Here is a 15,907-nt window from a genome sequence, read left to right on the forward strand (position 1 = left end):
CGTGGGTTACCCTCAGGTGTGAATTTGGATATATGAACAGGTTTTCCTATCTGTTTTTTTATCAATTGAAATCCTTTCTTAATCCCATGTGAATTTATAACTGGGTATGTCTTCATTCAAACAATTTGTGAATTTTCTCCGGATGTTGGTGAACAACAATTTCAGGGGTGAGGGGTGTCATATAATTTAGCCATCAATATTACTGCACATTTTTGTTGTTGTTCAAAGGACATTTCTATACTGGACTTCAAATAAAGGAAAGAAATGAAGTGGTATTATAAACCTGATGAGAGGCTTCTTAGTTTCACTCTTTTTAAATGTTTATTTTCACATGTGCCCACATATATATTGTAAATTATTTCAGGGGAAGAGAAAAAATATAATTCTTCCCTGGAGAATGCATAATGCATTAAATGAATAAAATTCCAAAGATCACAGAGGAATCCAGCTAAAAAATAGTAAACAATAATTGTTTTAGGCATGTAAAAACATTTTGGAGGGGGGACAGGACTGAAAGAATGTAGGATTATCTGGATTAGCTAACACAAATTTATATGGACCTATTCCTAGATTACCATTGGGAAAGAGATTCTGGTTGCATCTCTTTGGTCAGAAGCTGGATAGTTACTTGCCTGAACGACCAGTTACAAGCCATGCTATATTTGCTTCACAAAACTATTTCTAGATTTTAAAAAAATGGTTGCAGACTTAAAAAAAAAACCCACACACATTCATACTAAAAACAGTGAAGATGCTGCCATGAAATCCGGAAATAATTAATCAAGGTTATTTCTCCATCAGTTTCAAAGGAATGCTCCAGCAACATCAGAAAACAACACAGAAGCCATTTAATGTGAGACACCATTCCCCTGTTCTATATTTGGAACCTAGAATAGGCCACAAAAACCCAATGAACTGCACTTGCAGAGGCAATCATGGGGGCATGTTGTTACTGTCAACCAGTCAAGGCATGATTTCTGGCATTCAGGATTTAAATGACTTTCAGCACCATTTGCAAACTACTGAAAATGGCATTGTGTAAAGTGAGCTACAGCTTATCCCACAGCTTTAGCTGCAATGCACATGGTTGCTTGCATTACTGCAGCTAAAATTGCATTCTATACTGCATTGTTGTGCTGCCCATTTAAAGCTCTAGCCCTTTGGTTGATTATGGAAAACTGTAGTTGCAGTAAACCTTAGGACTCTGTAACAGTGTCTCTCTTCATCCCAGCACAGTCAGATGGGTCAGCTGCAAAGGCTACAGTAAATACAGCCATGTCATTGCCATTCCTGTGCAGCGAGTACAAGGATGCTCTGGAGAATGGATCCAAGAACCAGTAGGAGGAGACTTGTGGAATTCTTGCTCCTTCACTGGGACCCTAGTATAGTGCTTGCTCAGATTTTGCAGAATCAAGTAATTGGCTCCATTGAACTGAACAAGACTAGCAGTGCAATTCTAACCATGGGGAAGTGATAGTAGTTCAGTGATAGAGCACAAAGTGTCAAGTTCAATTTCTGGCATCTCCATTTAAAGGAACTGTGTAGCAGATGATGTGGAACACCTTTTGTCTGAGACCCTCTGCCAGCCAGAGTATGTAGTACTGGGCTATATGGACAGGCTAACCTAGTATAAAACAGCTCAGAAATAACTTCCAGACTATTTATTGGAGCTTATTTGCAGATAAGCATACATAAGATTGAAGCTTAAAAACAGCTAAAATTGCAAATACACTTGCTTACACGGTATATGGATCACATCTTTTGCCCTATAGGTTGCTCGCTATGGAGAGTTAAGGGCATGAAGCAATGGTGTGACAAACTAAAATTGCTCTGCTCAGTATAGCATTTGTTTTCTCTTTTACAATGCAAGAGGTCACTTTCACTGTGTTCAATGGCACACTTACTCCTTACTAATATTCGTTTAGGATTCTAATTTTACAGGGCTATCAATCTATTCAAAAGTTTTATTGAAAAGTAAGTCCCATTAAATTAAGCAGAACTTACTGTCAAGTAAGTGTGTTTAGGACTACTGCCATAAACTCCACTTGCCACTTCAATTAAGGGATTGGAGAGCCTATGGGAAGAATCCTGAAACCACTCCCAGTAGCTTTGATTGCTATTGAAACAATCTACCAAGTATCATACAATTCTCTGTCTCACATCTGATGAGATTGAATTCCAAAGCAAGAAAACTTATATCCTATGAGACAAATAAGTAATATATGCTACTATGATATACAAATTTGGTTCTCAGTAAACAAGTGGCATGTATTGTGTGCTTTATACATAATTAGTATCCAGTACTAAAGAGGTTAAGTTCTAACCTGATTGATGCAGAGGCTATAGTAACTCACATTATTTACAAAATCTAGCCTCATAAACACAGGTTGGATGGTTTTTGTTTTTTTGTTTTTGCTGACTTTGCTCATTGTTCAGTACAGAAGCTAATGCACTCTGCATATGCTCAAACACCCTCTTGTGATAAAATTATAAAGCTTCCTTGCTTTGTTATATTATTGCTGCATTATATTAAACAGGGACATTGGGAATCCATTGAACGTTGGAACCACTGGTGTTCCTGCCACCTCTTTAATTTGTTTAATGGTAGCCCAACCAATCCTGAAAGGTGGGCTGTTCAAAAATAATATTTAAAAGTAAGATAACGTTTAAAAGTAATGTTTTTAAATGTTTAAAAATAAAGAACCCTACCATTAAGGCAGCAACAAGAATAAAAAATATTGTGAGGGGAGAAAGGATATGTTTTAATGTGGCAAATTGTGCATTACATGCATGAGTCCTAAGGACAATGGTACACTATAAACGGGACCAGGTGATGGGGGAAGGGGAAGGTTTTGGCACAACCTTTATCTAAACCTTTACAAGTTAACCTCATTCCACAGTTGAGTGAAGAGAAGCCCCTGAGAACTTTTCTGTTGCCCTTGCAACCCTGCTTGTTGTATAGATGGTTATCTGCAGTAGGCTCTCTCAGCCTGAAAGGTCACACAGTGGAAGAGATTGGTGGAAACATTCTTTTAAGAGTGAAGACACAGAGAAAGGGGCACACAAACACACATATTCTAAAAGTCTGGTAGAAGTGATCTGAAAACACCAAGCTACAGTTCCCAGCATCTTTGTCACACTACAGTTCCCAGGGTTCTTGGGGGGGGGGGGAAGCCATGTGCTCTTAGGACAGAGGATGGTTGTTCGAGCATATGCGCCTCACAGAATGGCTGTCTTTGCCATAAAGAATGTATTGAGGTCCTGGCCACACAGGGGCAGGTCCTGTTGCCCTCCCCACTCATGCGCCATGCTCCTTGACTATGCCCCAGCAGCATCATTGGGGTGCTCAGTTACCTTGCATAAGGAGGCTGTGCAAGGTGAACGCATCCTCCAAGCATTTAGCACTGGTGCAGATACTGCCCTGCCTTATACTGAAAGGGCTACTGCCCTATACATCAGAATATGTCCCAATGGACAGAGTGGCACTTGCTACTGAGTTAATATGCACAGCTTTTCACTATCCATACTGCCAAACTCATCACCTGCATCCAGACTTGCAAACTTTGCTCACTTCACATGCACCAAACTTTTGCTGCCTCCCTATTTGCAAGCCCTTTGCAACTTTACATTTTAGGTGTGTATAGACCAACTTCCAATTTTCATTCAGCAAAAATTTACATACCGCTTGTTTGGTAAACAAACAAAGCCAACCAACCACTAAGCCGTTTATTTATTTATTTTTTTAAAAACCCCAGTTGTCAGCCATACATAAGTCTCCAAAAGTTGAACTGAGCCCTGAAAGGCACAACAAGGCCTCTGTCGCCTACTCTGGCTACCTATCCCCATCTCTCTGCAGCTTTCCCTCTTTTCTTCTAAAGGAAAGGGAAAGCAGAGGAAAGCGAACATTGGGGTGGGGTGGGGTGGGCCAGAAGGAAGCTAAGCAATAGAAAGGAACGAGGCGGCCATTTTTGGAGGCCCTCGCGCGCTTGGCCGCGTCACCTCGGCGCGAGTTTTGATAGGTTCGCTTCGGGGCTGCCATAACCTCGGTTTCTCGGCCCTTGCCCAATTCAGCCAATGGCGGCTGGGAGGGCGACGAAAGCGGGAAATGGCAGCAGGAGTTGAAGCGGGAGAAGGCGGCTCTGCCCTTTGTCAAAGAGGACGCCACGGAGTGTTTGTGTGTGGGCAGAAATAAGCCCCCGAGGAAGAGAAGGAATACGGGGGTTAAGTAACGAAAGCCTAGCCTCACAAAAAAGCTACGAACCGAAGCGCCTCTCCCTCAGAGCTGCCATGTTGTCACAACTGACCACACCAGAGGCCCTCCCCCTTCCATCATCATCATCATCATTATTATTATTATTATTATTATTATTATTATTATTATTGGCGATAAGGAAACCTAGATAATGGGTTCCTAACCCAAACCATAAGTGTGGAAACCGACTATACAGACCGCGAGTTTTACAGGCTCTGTTTTAGTACAGGCTTGGGGGAGCTGAAAGACAGCGAATTTTTTTAAAAAAAATGGTTAACCAGATTTAAACGCACAGGAATTATATATCTGAGGAGGGGATCCTATATTCAAAGCATAGAAGACTACGGGGTGGGGAGGAAGCACACGCAAGTTTTTGAACGCTTCTCCCCTATCGCGAAGGACAGATACTGAAAGGAACTAATGAACCTCAGACAACCGCCAGAGCTATATTTGTGCCCCAAACCATCCATCTCCTATGAGCAGACCGAATGGCTTTCAGTGGCACTTGCAGCCCGGACATTTACTCCGAAGTAAACTCGCAGCCGTGTGTGAGTGCAGAATTACAGCTCATCCTAAACTGGCTGGGATCGCAAGCGCCAAAGTTCAGTGATCTCCACGGGATTCCATTCACGGCCGATACATTTTCTTAAAAAAGAATATATTGCAATACATTGCGACATCCAGCCAGAAGGAAATCCCATGGAACTCAGTGGGACTAGCTTCCAAGTAAAAATTAGCCCGGCTTGGGCGACAAATTGATTTAAACACCGGTGACATTGGGGGATTAGACGGTCCCCATGGGAACGAGCTGTTTTAATTGGCTGGCGCATAGGCTTAAATATTTTGTGGATCGTTGGTAGTTTGGATTGGTTAGAAAGGTTGGAAGATTATATTCACAGTTGGCTTCAAGAAAGGAAGGTTTGGCCATGCTGTCTTGGAAAGGAATCCGATTGAACGCGGTGGAGTTGACTTTCAAGGAAATCATGTTTAGGATAGTGGCGTCAGGGATGCTATTCGTTGCAGGGGGGGGTGCGCGCGCGCGCGCGTGTTTCTAAAATTAGAGGTTCCTGAAAGTCCGTGCCTTCTGCCATAGAAACTCTGCCCCCTGATCCGAAGGGCGTGGGGCTTGCTGTGTTTTCTTCGTGGTGACAGAGGCACTCTGCACATGTAGAAAAGTACTCTGTGATTACTTCTAAAGGCTGGTCACCCCTGGCATTTAAAAATAAATCCCTGGCTGCCAACACAAACCGCTGCCGAGCCTCCAGGATTCACCCCACCTACCCCCAAGGCTGGGCAGAGCGAGAACTTGGAGGTGGAGGGGGGGCGTGCAGCCCTTCAGCCGGGAGGGTCTCTCTGAACATCCTAGCTGAGAAGTCAGAGGAAAGGGAGGGCGGATGCGGTGGGGGTGGTGGAGGCAAGATAATGAAAGGAATCGGTGGGGTAAGAGGAAGGCTGCAACCCCAGCACGGGGGGTGGGGGGGCGGAGAGGGATGATAGTGATGCCATCGGGAAATTGGAAAGGGGGAGACCGAAGGAGGGAGGGATAGAGGGAGGAGACTGTCAGAGAGGAGTCCCCTGGACTGGAGAAGGTGCAGCAGCGAGTGTGCGTGTGAAGAGAGAGAGAGAGAGAGAGAGAGAGAGAGAGAGAGAGAGAGAGAGAGAGAGAGAGAGAGAGAGAGAAGAGCTCAGGCAGAGGGTTAGGGTAGATTTCCAGAGCTCTTAGAGCTGATCGACCAGCCCGCTGGAGTCACTATTCAACCCGAGTCCCAAACACACGCCTCACTAACTACTTTACAGCCACTTTCATTGATTTTCTTTATCAAATAAACATAATACCCGTTACAGCAACACTTCCTCTTCACGCAGCCAGAATGCCACAAGCTCTGATTGCTGCATTGCCCCGGATTGCAACCCACCCCCCCTCTTTTTCTTTTACCTAAATAGTAAAATATATTATGGCTTGCAATTTTTTCCCTGAGATCTGGAAAGCGCGATATGGACTACATAAATGGATTATTAAGGGGGAAAGCGCCCCCCCCCTTTTCAGTCTTAACCACCTCCTTGCAGTCTACCACGCAGGCACAAATTTGTTCCTGTAATTCAGATGGGGCTGGTATATTTACATATTTATTTTTACTAATAGATAGTAACTCGATTGAAAGGGCAAAGCTTTCTGTGAACACTGGTCAGGGTTTCTTTTGATAGAGGGAGGAATTAGCATAAGTTTAGCAGTTCCCCCTAAATTGTCAGTCTAGTTGAAAATGTCAGTTTTTAAGTCAATTTCTCTTAATAAAATGTTTTCCCCCTAAAACTAGGTCCTCTCAAGAGCTGTTCTGAATCAGGTTTTCTATATATGTCAAAGGGCTGTTGAATTATTCATTATTATAATTACTATCATCATTGTCATTATCCCTTTCCATGTGGAAATAATTTTATTATCGTAATTTGATATCTGAAGAATTTCCTGTTAGTCGTTTGATAAGATTTTTTTCTGCCGAAAAGAAAAGTTTTGTTTAGAAATGAGAGGGAAATGTTTTAAATGCCTTTATGTTTGGTATAGATTTCCGTTTATCTAATCGATCAGGATGCCAATAAATCGATTAAAGGTTTAGTGTTTTACAAACAGCCGTTTTGTGCTTTTTGATTTTATGTTTTGAATGATTTTACTAAAGCCAGTGGTTTTTCTAATCGCTTGCTTACCCAAACCCTATTATTCTATCCTTTTTATTATTTGCACTTGCAGTTTAAAGTGCATCTAATGAGAAAAAAACACAAATGAAAAAGAACTAATCTGGTTAGATGACTTGGTGCCCATAGTCCATGTATTTACGCAAAGCCCTTTAAAATCTTGGTGAATTATATGCGATCATACAGTGATTGCAGAATATTAAATTAAACTTAGATAAATCCGCATTGAAGGAGGCAGCACCCAATCCTGAATTTATTTCCCATTTTCTATAACAGCATCACTGCGCTCCTCTCTTTGCAATGACAATGTGCCAAATCTAGGCATTTTGAAAACATTTTCCATATGCTTTAACTGGAGACTGATAGACAAAGAAGAAAAGGAGATGGGCTTTTTCCTCTTGAGGTATATTTTCTTTAACTTTTTCATCAGGCTTTTCTGATCGTCATCAATTTTAAACAAAAAACTGAAAATCGTTAGAGGCTTGTTTTTGTGTGTGTCCCCCTCATTTTCCCCCTTGCTTTGCATCCCCCCTCCCATAATCAGTTCCTGAAGAGTAGAGTTTCAGTTAGCCTTTAATGCAGGACTATAAGAATTGTCATTTCTATACCTTGGCGGACAACATTTTTGAGAGAAAGCATTGATTGATTTACTTTTCGCTTACTGCTTTTTATAATTAAATGTGGTTTAAATTATCCTCTTTTTTTCGGTAAGTCGGATCAGATGTTGCTTGCTGGAGGCTTTCTTTTAACGGTACTTTTAATTTATGTGTAGTTTTTACGGACAACACAGAGGTGGTGGCTTTTATTTAGTTGTAAAATCTACACGTTTTCTTTTGAAAACTTGGCTCCTTGGGCGAAAACAACTTTTTCCTGGGCATTTTATAATCACCGTTTGCCGCAGAGGTAGTTTAGCATATTGTCTTTAACACCAGAAAGATTCCTGTTTTATGGGCACTGTGAACTGTTGGATCTAGGTATAAACTTACTTTCTTGTCTGTGCACTGAGGTGGGTAATTTTATTGGCTTTTGTTATTGTTTGTCCTTTTCCTGATCCGATCGCTGGAGTTGGGGTCTCGCTTCCTTCCCGCTTCTCTCTCTTTCCCTCTTTCTCTCCTACCCCCCTCTCCACACACCCCCGTCCCCGCCGAAGAGAAGACAAAAACGTTTCCCTTGGCTCTGGCCACTGTGCCGGGAAGAGGCTTGTGGCGCCGTGGGGAAGGGAAGGGGTCCTTTGGCCAGGCGTTGGGTCGTTCTCCAGGATTTGCATAAGAGCTCGCGAAGTGTCTGTGAAGTTGGCGCATTGCTATTGTTTGGGTCTAGTCCTCCTGGGCTGTTTTTGTTGATAAACACGAGGGCGGTTGCCGCCAGGGGAAAGGGAGGTCAAAGCAGTGTCAAAGCTCTGACCTCTAAAAGCCCAGAGGGCGCCCGGCTCCTTCACCCACCTTTCTCCGTGCGTGTGTCTGGGCGAGGGGGTGTGTGTTTGTGTGTGTCTGTGTGCACGCGCGTGTGTGCGCCCGCGTTTCCCTTTCCCATCCAAGCCAAGAAGCTCAGGTTCAGGGTATTTAAAGCCCGCGACCTGCTCCAGAAAGCAGCTGAGCAGAGAGCTGTTTGTTGTCTAAGGGCTCCCGAGGAGAAGGAGGAAATGCTAGCGAGAGCAGCTTTGATTTCTGGTAGCGTCGGGGACCGGGTGGGGGTTGGATCTCTTTTTTTTCCCCCTTTTTGCGCAGCTCAAGCCACCACCATCACCTCCCCAAAAGGCCAGTCAGGGGCTGGAACTCCGATGGCAGGCACGATTTCGTCGGGATGCGTGGCCTGGCCGGATCTGATCGCAACCTCCCTCCCTTTTCCCCTTCGCGTCGTGGCGTAACAGAGATACAGTAACTGCCGTCGTAGAACGGGCTGGGAAATGGACAGTTATATTAAATGTATATGGTTACGTGTTGTTGTTGTTGGGTGTGTTCCCCCCCCCCAAAAAAAAGAAAACAAAGCAAAAAAGAGAGCTGTCATTTCCCCTAATCTGACTAAAGAATCTGCAGAGTTCGGGGGCGTTTTTCTTTCTTTCTTAGACTGACAATCCTTGCGGTTTCGCCCCTCGTGTCAACTTCCCCTCCTCCCCCAAAAGGTCCCGAAGATTGCTCTCAGGTTTTGTTTTGTTTTAAAGCGTGTTTTGAAACGAAGTTGCTGAGTTAAACAAAAAAATGTTAGTTAACATACTGCCTTTGTCAAATAGCCCCGGGAGGAGGAGAGACAACAAAAAGGCAGGAGGAGGAGGGGGGTCTCGGGATCTGAAAGTGTCTGTAGCTCAGATAAAGGGGTCTCTAACACGGAGATCTTGTAATACCTCGTTTCAAACTGAGCTCATCTATAGACTTAGGGAGCGCTTTCAAAAGGCACGGATCCTCTTTCCCTTGGGCTGGAGGGGGGAGGGGGAGGCGGGCCGTTTATTAGGGAATTATGTCGGGTTATTAAAAAGAGGGGAGGTTGTAATTATGTATATCCTCCTCCTGGCCCGGGTGCGTCCTCAGCGCCGGTTGGGGCGAAGGCAAGGCGACTCGGAGCAAAAGTCTGTCAGCTGCCCTTGGCCCCGTCTTTGTCTGATCGGGAGAGTGGCCAGAGCCGGCTCTGAAACCCGCGTCCAAGAAGTTGCTTCTTCAACTCCTTGGGGCTGGCATCTGAGACGGGGCATGCCCACCCCCCGCGTGTGAATCCAGAGAGCATCATTACCACGATCTCTCTTATCTATGTCTCTCGGAAAATGATAGTTCTTTCTCTCCCACCCCACCGCACCCCTTGAGGAAAGGAACCCCCCAGTGCCTGGGTGGGTTGCCCTGAGGATAAGTATGCCTGAGAGGGCTGCTCGAGGGACCGGGTTGGGGGGGGTGGGGAGGGAAGGAGCTGGAGAGGTGAGGCATAGGTCTTGGGGGCGATTAGCTGAGCGAGCAAGAGGACGAACGAGCCAGTCAGGGAAGGGGAAGCAGCTTGCAGCTCTGGCCGAGCTTCTGGGGGAACCCTCTTGGAACAGCCAGCCAGCCCACCAGCCCCCGGGGTGCTCCTGCCAGAGCCGCGCTCCGCTCTTATCATACACACACACCCCGCCGCCATCCAACCTGCTGCTGCCTCTCGGAATTAACCTCCTTCGATTTTTTCCTAGCTACGTGGCTATCCCCGGGTTTCTTCTAAACTGTTAACATCCCGGAGTGCCTTTTCCATCCAGATAGCTAGTATTTTAGGGGGGGGGGGCGGACGGACGGACTAGGGGCTGAGAACACAAAGCCGAAACAGAGGTGAAGGGGTGGGGTGGGCGAAACAAAAACGTTAGGAAGGAATAAACAGTACTGGAAGAAACCTGGAGAAAGTGGACTATCCTTCCTCAATTGCTGCTCGCATCCCCCTTTGTTCCTTTAGCTGGAAACCGCCACTGTTAAAAAGAAACTACAATCATTCTACGAAAGGAGGGAAGGAGAAAATGTGCATCAAAAAATGCCCTGTGTTGTCAACAGACCTTCGGAGCTTCTAGCAGCCTTGCTTAAAAAAAAACAAAAACAGTAGAAATCTATAAAACAAGGATTTTTGCAACACCTTGCTCTTCGTTTCCTTATGCTCCTGCTACGTAAACTGTATCTGTTTCTTCACTTGAATCTGAACGAGAGGCATTGTGCTCAGGTGTTTCTTCATCAGACTGGATTTAATTGTCTCCAGGGCTAGGAAATGGACTGCCATCCTTCAGACATGTCTTTGAATGGCCAATGCATTCTGCTATCTTAGACTCCCCTTCCGCTTCAATAAGAGCCAAAGAGACCTCTTTCTGTCCTAAGTTCCCCGATCTTACTGAACGGGGTTGGGAAATTTCATTTTAGTCATTGTTAACATCGCTGGTCCCTCTCTGCAAACAACGATACAGACTATCCCTTCTTTTGAAACTCAGCTTTCTGATACGCGCACAAAACATGCCCAAGTACTGTTTCCTTTTTATTTCATTGATGAGTAGGTATAACTCTCGAGCGAAAACAAGTTACTCTCCAAAAGCCTTCTACGCACTGTCTTTGACATTAATCATTGGGCTCAGATCTTGAAATTTGCTGGCTGCGGTTACTTTCCACTCAGTTTCTACGAAGTTTCACCATGTTTTGGTTACCCACGGAGAACTGGACTTCCATGTGGGCATTTCCCCCTCCTCTCAAGTCTAAGGGACCTTCACCATGACCTTAAAACATCTGTTTTTCTTACTGCGTCTCCCTATCTCTGGCCTATACAGTGTCTTTCCTGGCAGGCCCTTCATTCATCATCAGGTGGATATTTCCCTCTTAGTATTAGCTCCAGGATTTGCCAAATGTTCTCTAGATCGGACGGTTTAAGGCCCCTAAAAGATGCATATTTATACCTTGTTTTTATGGAGGATTGTGTTAAACCTTTCTGTTGGTATTTAGTGCTTAAGGCCTAAGACAAGGTTTTGACGTGTATCCCAGGAATCAGGAACTTCAAAGGCACGTCAGCACGAAGGTTATGGTTCACCTGCGCAGGGTCTTTGGGATTGTAAATATCCTTTATATTTAAGTCTTAGTTACTGATCTTTTCTGGCCTTTCCATTTCTATAATGTTGGGGGAGGGGGAGTAGGTGTCCCTGCGGTGTGTTTGGATGCTCTTTTAATAGACATGATTTTTAATCTTCACTAGGGGGTATTTAAAAGTATCTGGATTCCTACTTTGTTAATTATATTTTAATGAAAGTGTCACTCATATTCACATCACATCTGTAGTATTAGGTTAAGATAATTAGATTTTCAAATGAAAAGCGATTGCTTTCCGTCCCATGCAAGAGAAGATTTCTAGGAGATTTCTATTTATAATGGTGTCGGTGGATTATTGTCTATAGACCAATACAACTCTTCCTTTTCATATAAAGCAGTATCTCTGGTAAACCTAAGGAGAAATATAGACCCTCTCTCTTTTTTGCTTCCATAGGGAAAAGGCAGGTAGTTCTGCTGGAGTAGCATTTGTTTTTTAAAAACCTATTTACTACTGGTATTACACTAAAAAAAATCCTGTTTGTTATTATAAACTTACTTTTGTTGAGTTGTTGGACCAGTTACACCAGGGAGATTAAACTGCCATGTGTATATGCAATAATGCATATGTCATATGTGTATACATGAGCTACAGATGCAGAGATATATAATGTCACCGTATGCACAATATGTGTGTGCAAATAAATCCTCAATAATATGTAAATGATTCTCTATGGCTATAAGAGCAGAAATTTCCGATCTCAGACTCACTCTCTTTCCATACAGAGGTGCATTCCACATTCATTATCCCAGGCATATTTTCTTCCTTTAAAAAAAAAAAAGGAAGGGGGGGAGAGAGAAGAGAGAGAGAGAAAGAAAGAACTTCCCTGGTGGGAGGAATAATTAATTTGCACCCATATCTTTTCACATTCCTGAGCAGTTATGAACAGCAAATCTTCTTTCCTTCCCCTCTGCCTCTTCTCTCTCTCTTTAATTTTCCCCAGCCATCTACTTTGTGTGTCTGTGTGTGTGTCTGTGTTACTAATGAAGTTTGCAGACTTGTGTTTGTGTCCACGAGCTGCTTCCCTGCTGCCCGCTCTGCTTTAGGGCCAGTGGTGTGGCTCCCGCAGCCCCTACGAGCCCCCAGCAGCAGCGGCAGTAAGTCCGGGCTGCGCGTCATTTGCAGTCTGGAGAATGTTGATCACCTCACTAATTACACCTCTCTCTCTCTCGCTCGCTCGCTCGCTCTCTTCTCTCTTTCTCTCTCTCCCCCCCCTCTCTCTCATTCCCAGAGTGCATATCGGGAATAGACACACAAAGACATGCGCACTCAACTTAATCAGCCATTTTTTTAAACAGGGCTAAAACGATAATAATTAGCAGAATAAAGACATATCGGATTTTCATTTCCTTTCCTCCTTTTCCCAACCCCTTCACAACCAAACAGCGAGACCGCGGTCGCCACATGCTTTAACAACTCCCGGACCCCAAAGGACCGCTCCATGCCCCCCACTTCTTGCTCAATCATTTTTATTTCCACCCAATAAAGTTGGAGGATTATTTTTTTTATTTTTTAATGAACCTTCTGTCGTTTACTTGGATGTGATCAGCTGTTAAGTAAATAAAGCAAAACAAAACAGAGAGGCGAAGATCCAGTAAGAACTGCGAGGGGAAATGGAAAGTAAGTTTTTTCTTTAACTTTTATTGAGTAGTTTGTGTTAAATTTAGGTCGAGTATCGATTATCTTTCCAGGCTGATCTTGCACAATCTTTGATATTTCGCTCTCGCTCTCCCTCTCTGCCTGCCTCTTTCTCTCCCTCTCTCCCTCTCCCTCTCTCACTCTCTCGCTCTCTCTCTCACACACATACACACACTCCCATCCCCAGATCCTCTCTATCTCTCCCTTTCTCGCCCCCCTTTTTTACCTCTTTCCCCATTTTTAGGTACCGCTTTACGGGAGGAGGGGTTCCTTCTTTCTCCCTTTCTTTTAAATTCCGGGAGGGCGGATGGGGCTCGGGCGGGGGTGTCCGGGGTTGTTTTTTCCCCCCTTTTCACGCTGTAACTTTCGGATTAAGTGAAGAACCTTAGACGTTTTGGCGGAAGAGAATCTTTTCGGTGGTGTCTCTTTTTTCCTTTCCCTTTTCCTTTTCTTTTAATGAGCTGGGCAATGGTCTTATTTGGAACCACGACACGGCTGTCAAAAGTACTTGCCTCCCTGTTCCCTTCTCCCCCTCCGACCCCCTTTAACCCCGGATTCCGGAGCGCGGTGCCTCTGGGGAAAGTTTGGGGTGCCTTTGGGGTCAGAGACGCGCCTTTGGCTTTCGATGCGCGGGGTGTGCGAACGGCGCTGGGCTCCGAGGGGCCCCTCCGTCCTCCGCTTGTTTTTGGGTGTGTGTGTGTGTGTAGGCGCCGGAGATGCGGGGTGCTGTGCTTTGCGGCAGCCGGGCTGGGCGAGTGCCTCGGCTGGCAGCGCGGCGAGGAGCCCGTTAGAGGAGCGCACTGCCGCTCGCTTCCCCGGGCTGCCCGTCCCCAGCGCGCTGCGCTGCGCCCCGCCTGCCCACGCCCGGCTGCGGAGCTGGCTCGCCGGAGGAGCTCCGCTCGCCGCTGCCTGCTGGGGCTGGGGCAGCTTCGCCCGCCGCTTTCCTTTGTGAAAAGGCAGCCGCGGGCTTCCTCCTTCCCTTCCCCTCCTCTCCGCTCTCTCCCTCCTTTAGTTGGGGCTCCGGCGTTGTTGGGATCGGACCCTGGCCAATTTTTCCTTCCTTTTTTTAATGTATAAAAAAACATCGCTTCTTCTCTCCACCCCCCCAACCCCACCCCACCCGGCCCAATGCGGTGTGTGAGCCCGGTCCGCCCCTCGCCCTCTCCCGCCGCGGCTCCGGGTCTGGCTCGCCTCGAGTGCATCTCTCCTCCTTGCGCCGCGGCTCAATGGCAGGCGCGCCTCGGCTTCCCCTCCCTGCGTTTGCAACCTGACCATCGCCTGTAAACATGGGGATCGGGAAACTTTGCCCCACCGCTGGCGGCTGGCGGCTTGTGGCCCCTCTGCCCTGCCCTGCCCGCCCGCCAGCCCCCTGCCCCTCGCCCCCCGAGCGCACGCTGATGTCTTTCTTTTGTTACCTGCTAGCCGGAGGGGGAGGGGGGTCTCGATCTCACCGGCTGCTCGGGGCACTGGGCCCAGCCGAGAGAGGAGGCTCCGCGAGCCGGGTTCAGCCTCCGCGCCGTCCCGAGGAGGCTTTTTCGCTCCCATTCAATAACGCACACCCTCCTCCTCCTCCTCCTCCTGTTCTCCTCCTCCTCCTCCTCTTCTTCCACCTTAGGTACCAAGACATACATCGCAAACATAACACCCCCCCTCCCCGCCCTCCCCACCACAAAAAAGCCTCTCAACCCAAAGACAACTTGCCAGGCTGAAGATGGTGGATTTACATTGAGCCAGACCCCGCCAGGGTCACCCAGGAAGTCTGGCTATCCCTCTATCTGACAGTTGCATTTCCTCTCCTCCATTCCGATCGCCTTTTTCATATTATTATTAACCCTGTTCCATTTTTAATCAAGGATCAGGTAGCTGGCAAAGGAGAGGGAGAGAGAGAGAGAGAGAGAGGAGGAAAAAAAGGAGAGGGTTGATGATGTTGAAGGTGGATAAATATCTCCTATATTTATATTTGAAATTGTGATTCCCCTTTGGAAGGATTTCCAGTGGCTCGATCCTTAGGAGCGGTGGTTGAAGAGCAGATTGTAGTTTATTCTCTCTTTGAGAGTTTGGTGGATGTCTCAGTGGATGGATGGAAGGAAGAGGTAGTGAGCAGCAGCCTTGGAAGCCCTGCCTGTTGTTGGTTAGATTGAGGCAGAGACTTGGCTGCGATTGGGACACCACTGTGACATGGGCATCGATCGCTTCCATTGAGAGCAATGCAAAAACACAGTCTGGGTATGTAACACTCTCAGTGCCATCAACCCTTGTTTTACTTTCTATTTACTGACAAAACTGACAGAACAAGGCAAGTGAGAAGGGACTTTGCTTTTTAAAGGCTAGATAGGAAAGGGGGCAATGGAAAAGACTTAAAATAAACAGGACTGGAGGGTTGGAGAAGAAACGAAAAAAAATATTTTTTTTAAAAAATATGATTGTTCCATTTTCTATTCAACGCTACTTTGAAGGAATTTCTTTCTCTTCTGTGCTATGGGATTCTAGAAAAAAAATAGAATACAATTGCAGTAACTGTAATACTGTAATAAAAAGCAATCCTTTGCAACAACAGCGAATATCTATATCTGTTTATCTGTATATCTATATCAGGCTGTTTCAGGCTGCAGGAAGGCACACCAGAATAAAAGATGGCTAGCCAGCTGTTTTTAACCTCTTGCACCTGGCTTGAGAGCTGGGACTCACTTGGATTATTCAGTGAGCCTGGCTGAATATTCATACTGTAGGACCTACATGCTGTGGCTGTAGCATCATCTATAG

General features: G+C 45.8%; 1 protein-coding gene and 1 long non-coding RNA gene across 9 annotated transcripts in view; one reads left to right on the forward strand and one right to left on the reverse strand.

Annotated features, from left to right (window-relative positions):
- Positions 1-14,688, reverse strand: part of LOC310766842 — a 35,550-nt gene extending 20,862 nt beyond the window's left edge. The window contains exon 1 of the long non-coding RNA XR_014550441.1: positions 14,560-14,688. This is a non-coding gene — a long non-coding RNA (uncharacterized lncRNA). The remainder of the gene's footprint in view (positions 1-14,559) is intronic.
- The window catches only part of ZFHX4 (zinc finger homeobox 4), a 183,338-nt gene continuing 180,083 nt past the window's right edge, over positions 12,653-15,907 (forward strand). For 7 of the 8 annotated variants that reach the window (XM_083623153.1, XM_083623158.1, XM_083623161.1 and 4 more), the window contains exon 1: positions 12,653-13,126. The gene's annotated coding sequence lies outside the window, so the exon portion shown is untranslated. Of the gene's footprint in view, positions 13,127-14,834; positions 15,371-15,907 lie in introns of those variants that run through there. The other variant, XM_083623155.1, reaches the window with a different exon arrangement.

Source organism: Podarcis filfolensis (genome assembly GCF_964270895.1).
Source record: "Podarcis filfolensis genome assembly, chromosome: 7".
Lineage (NCBI taxonomy): Eukaryota > Metazoa > Chordata > Lepidosauria > Squamata > Lacertidae > Podarcis > Podarcis filfolensis.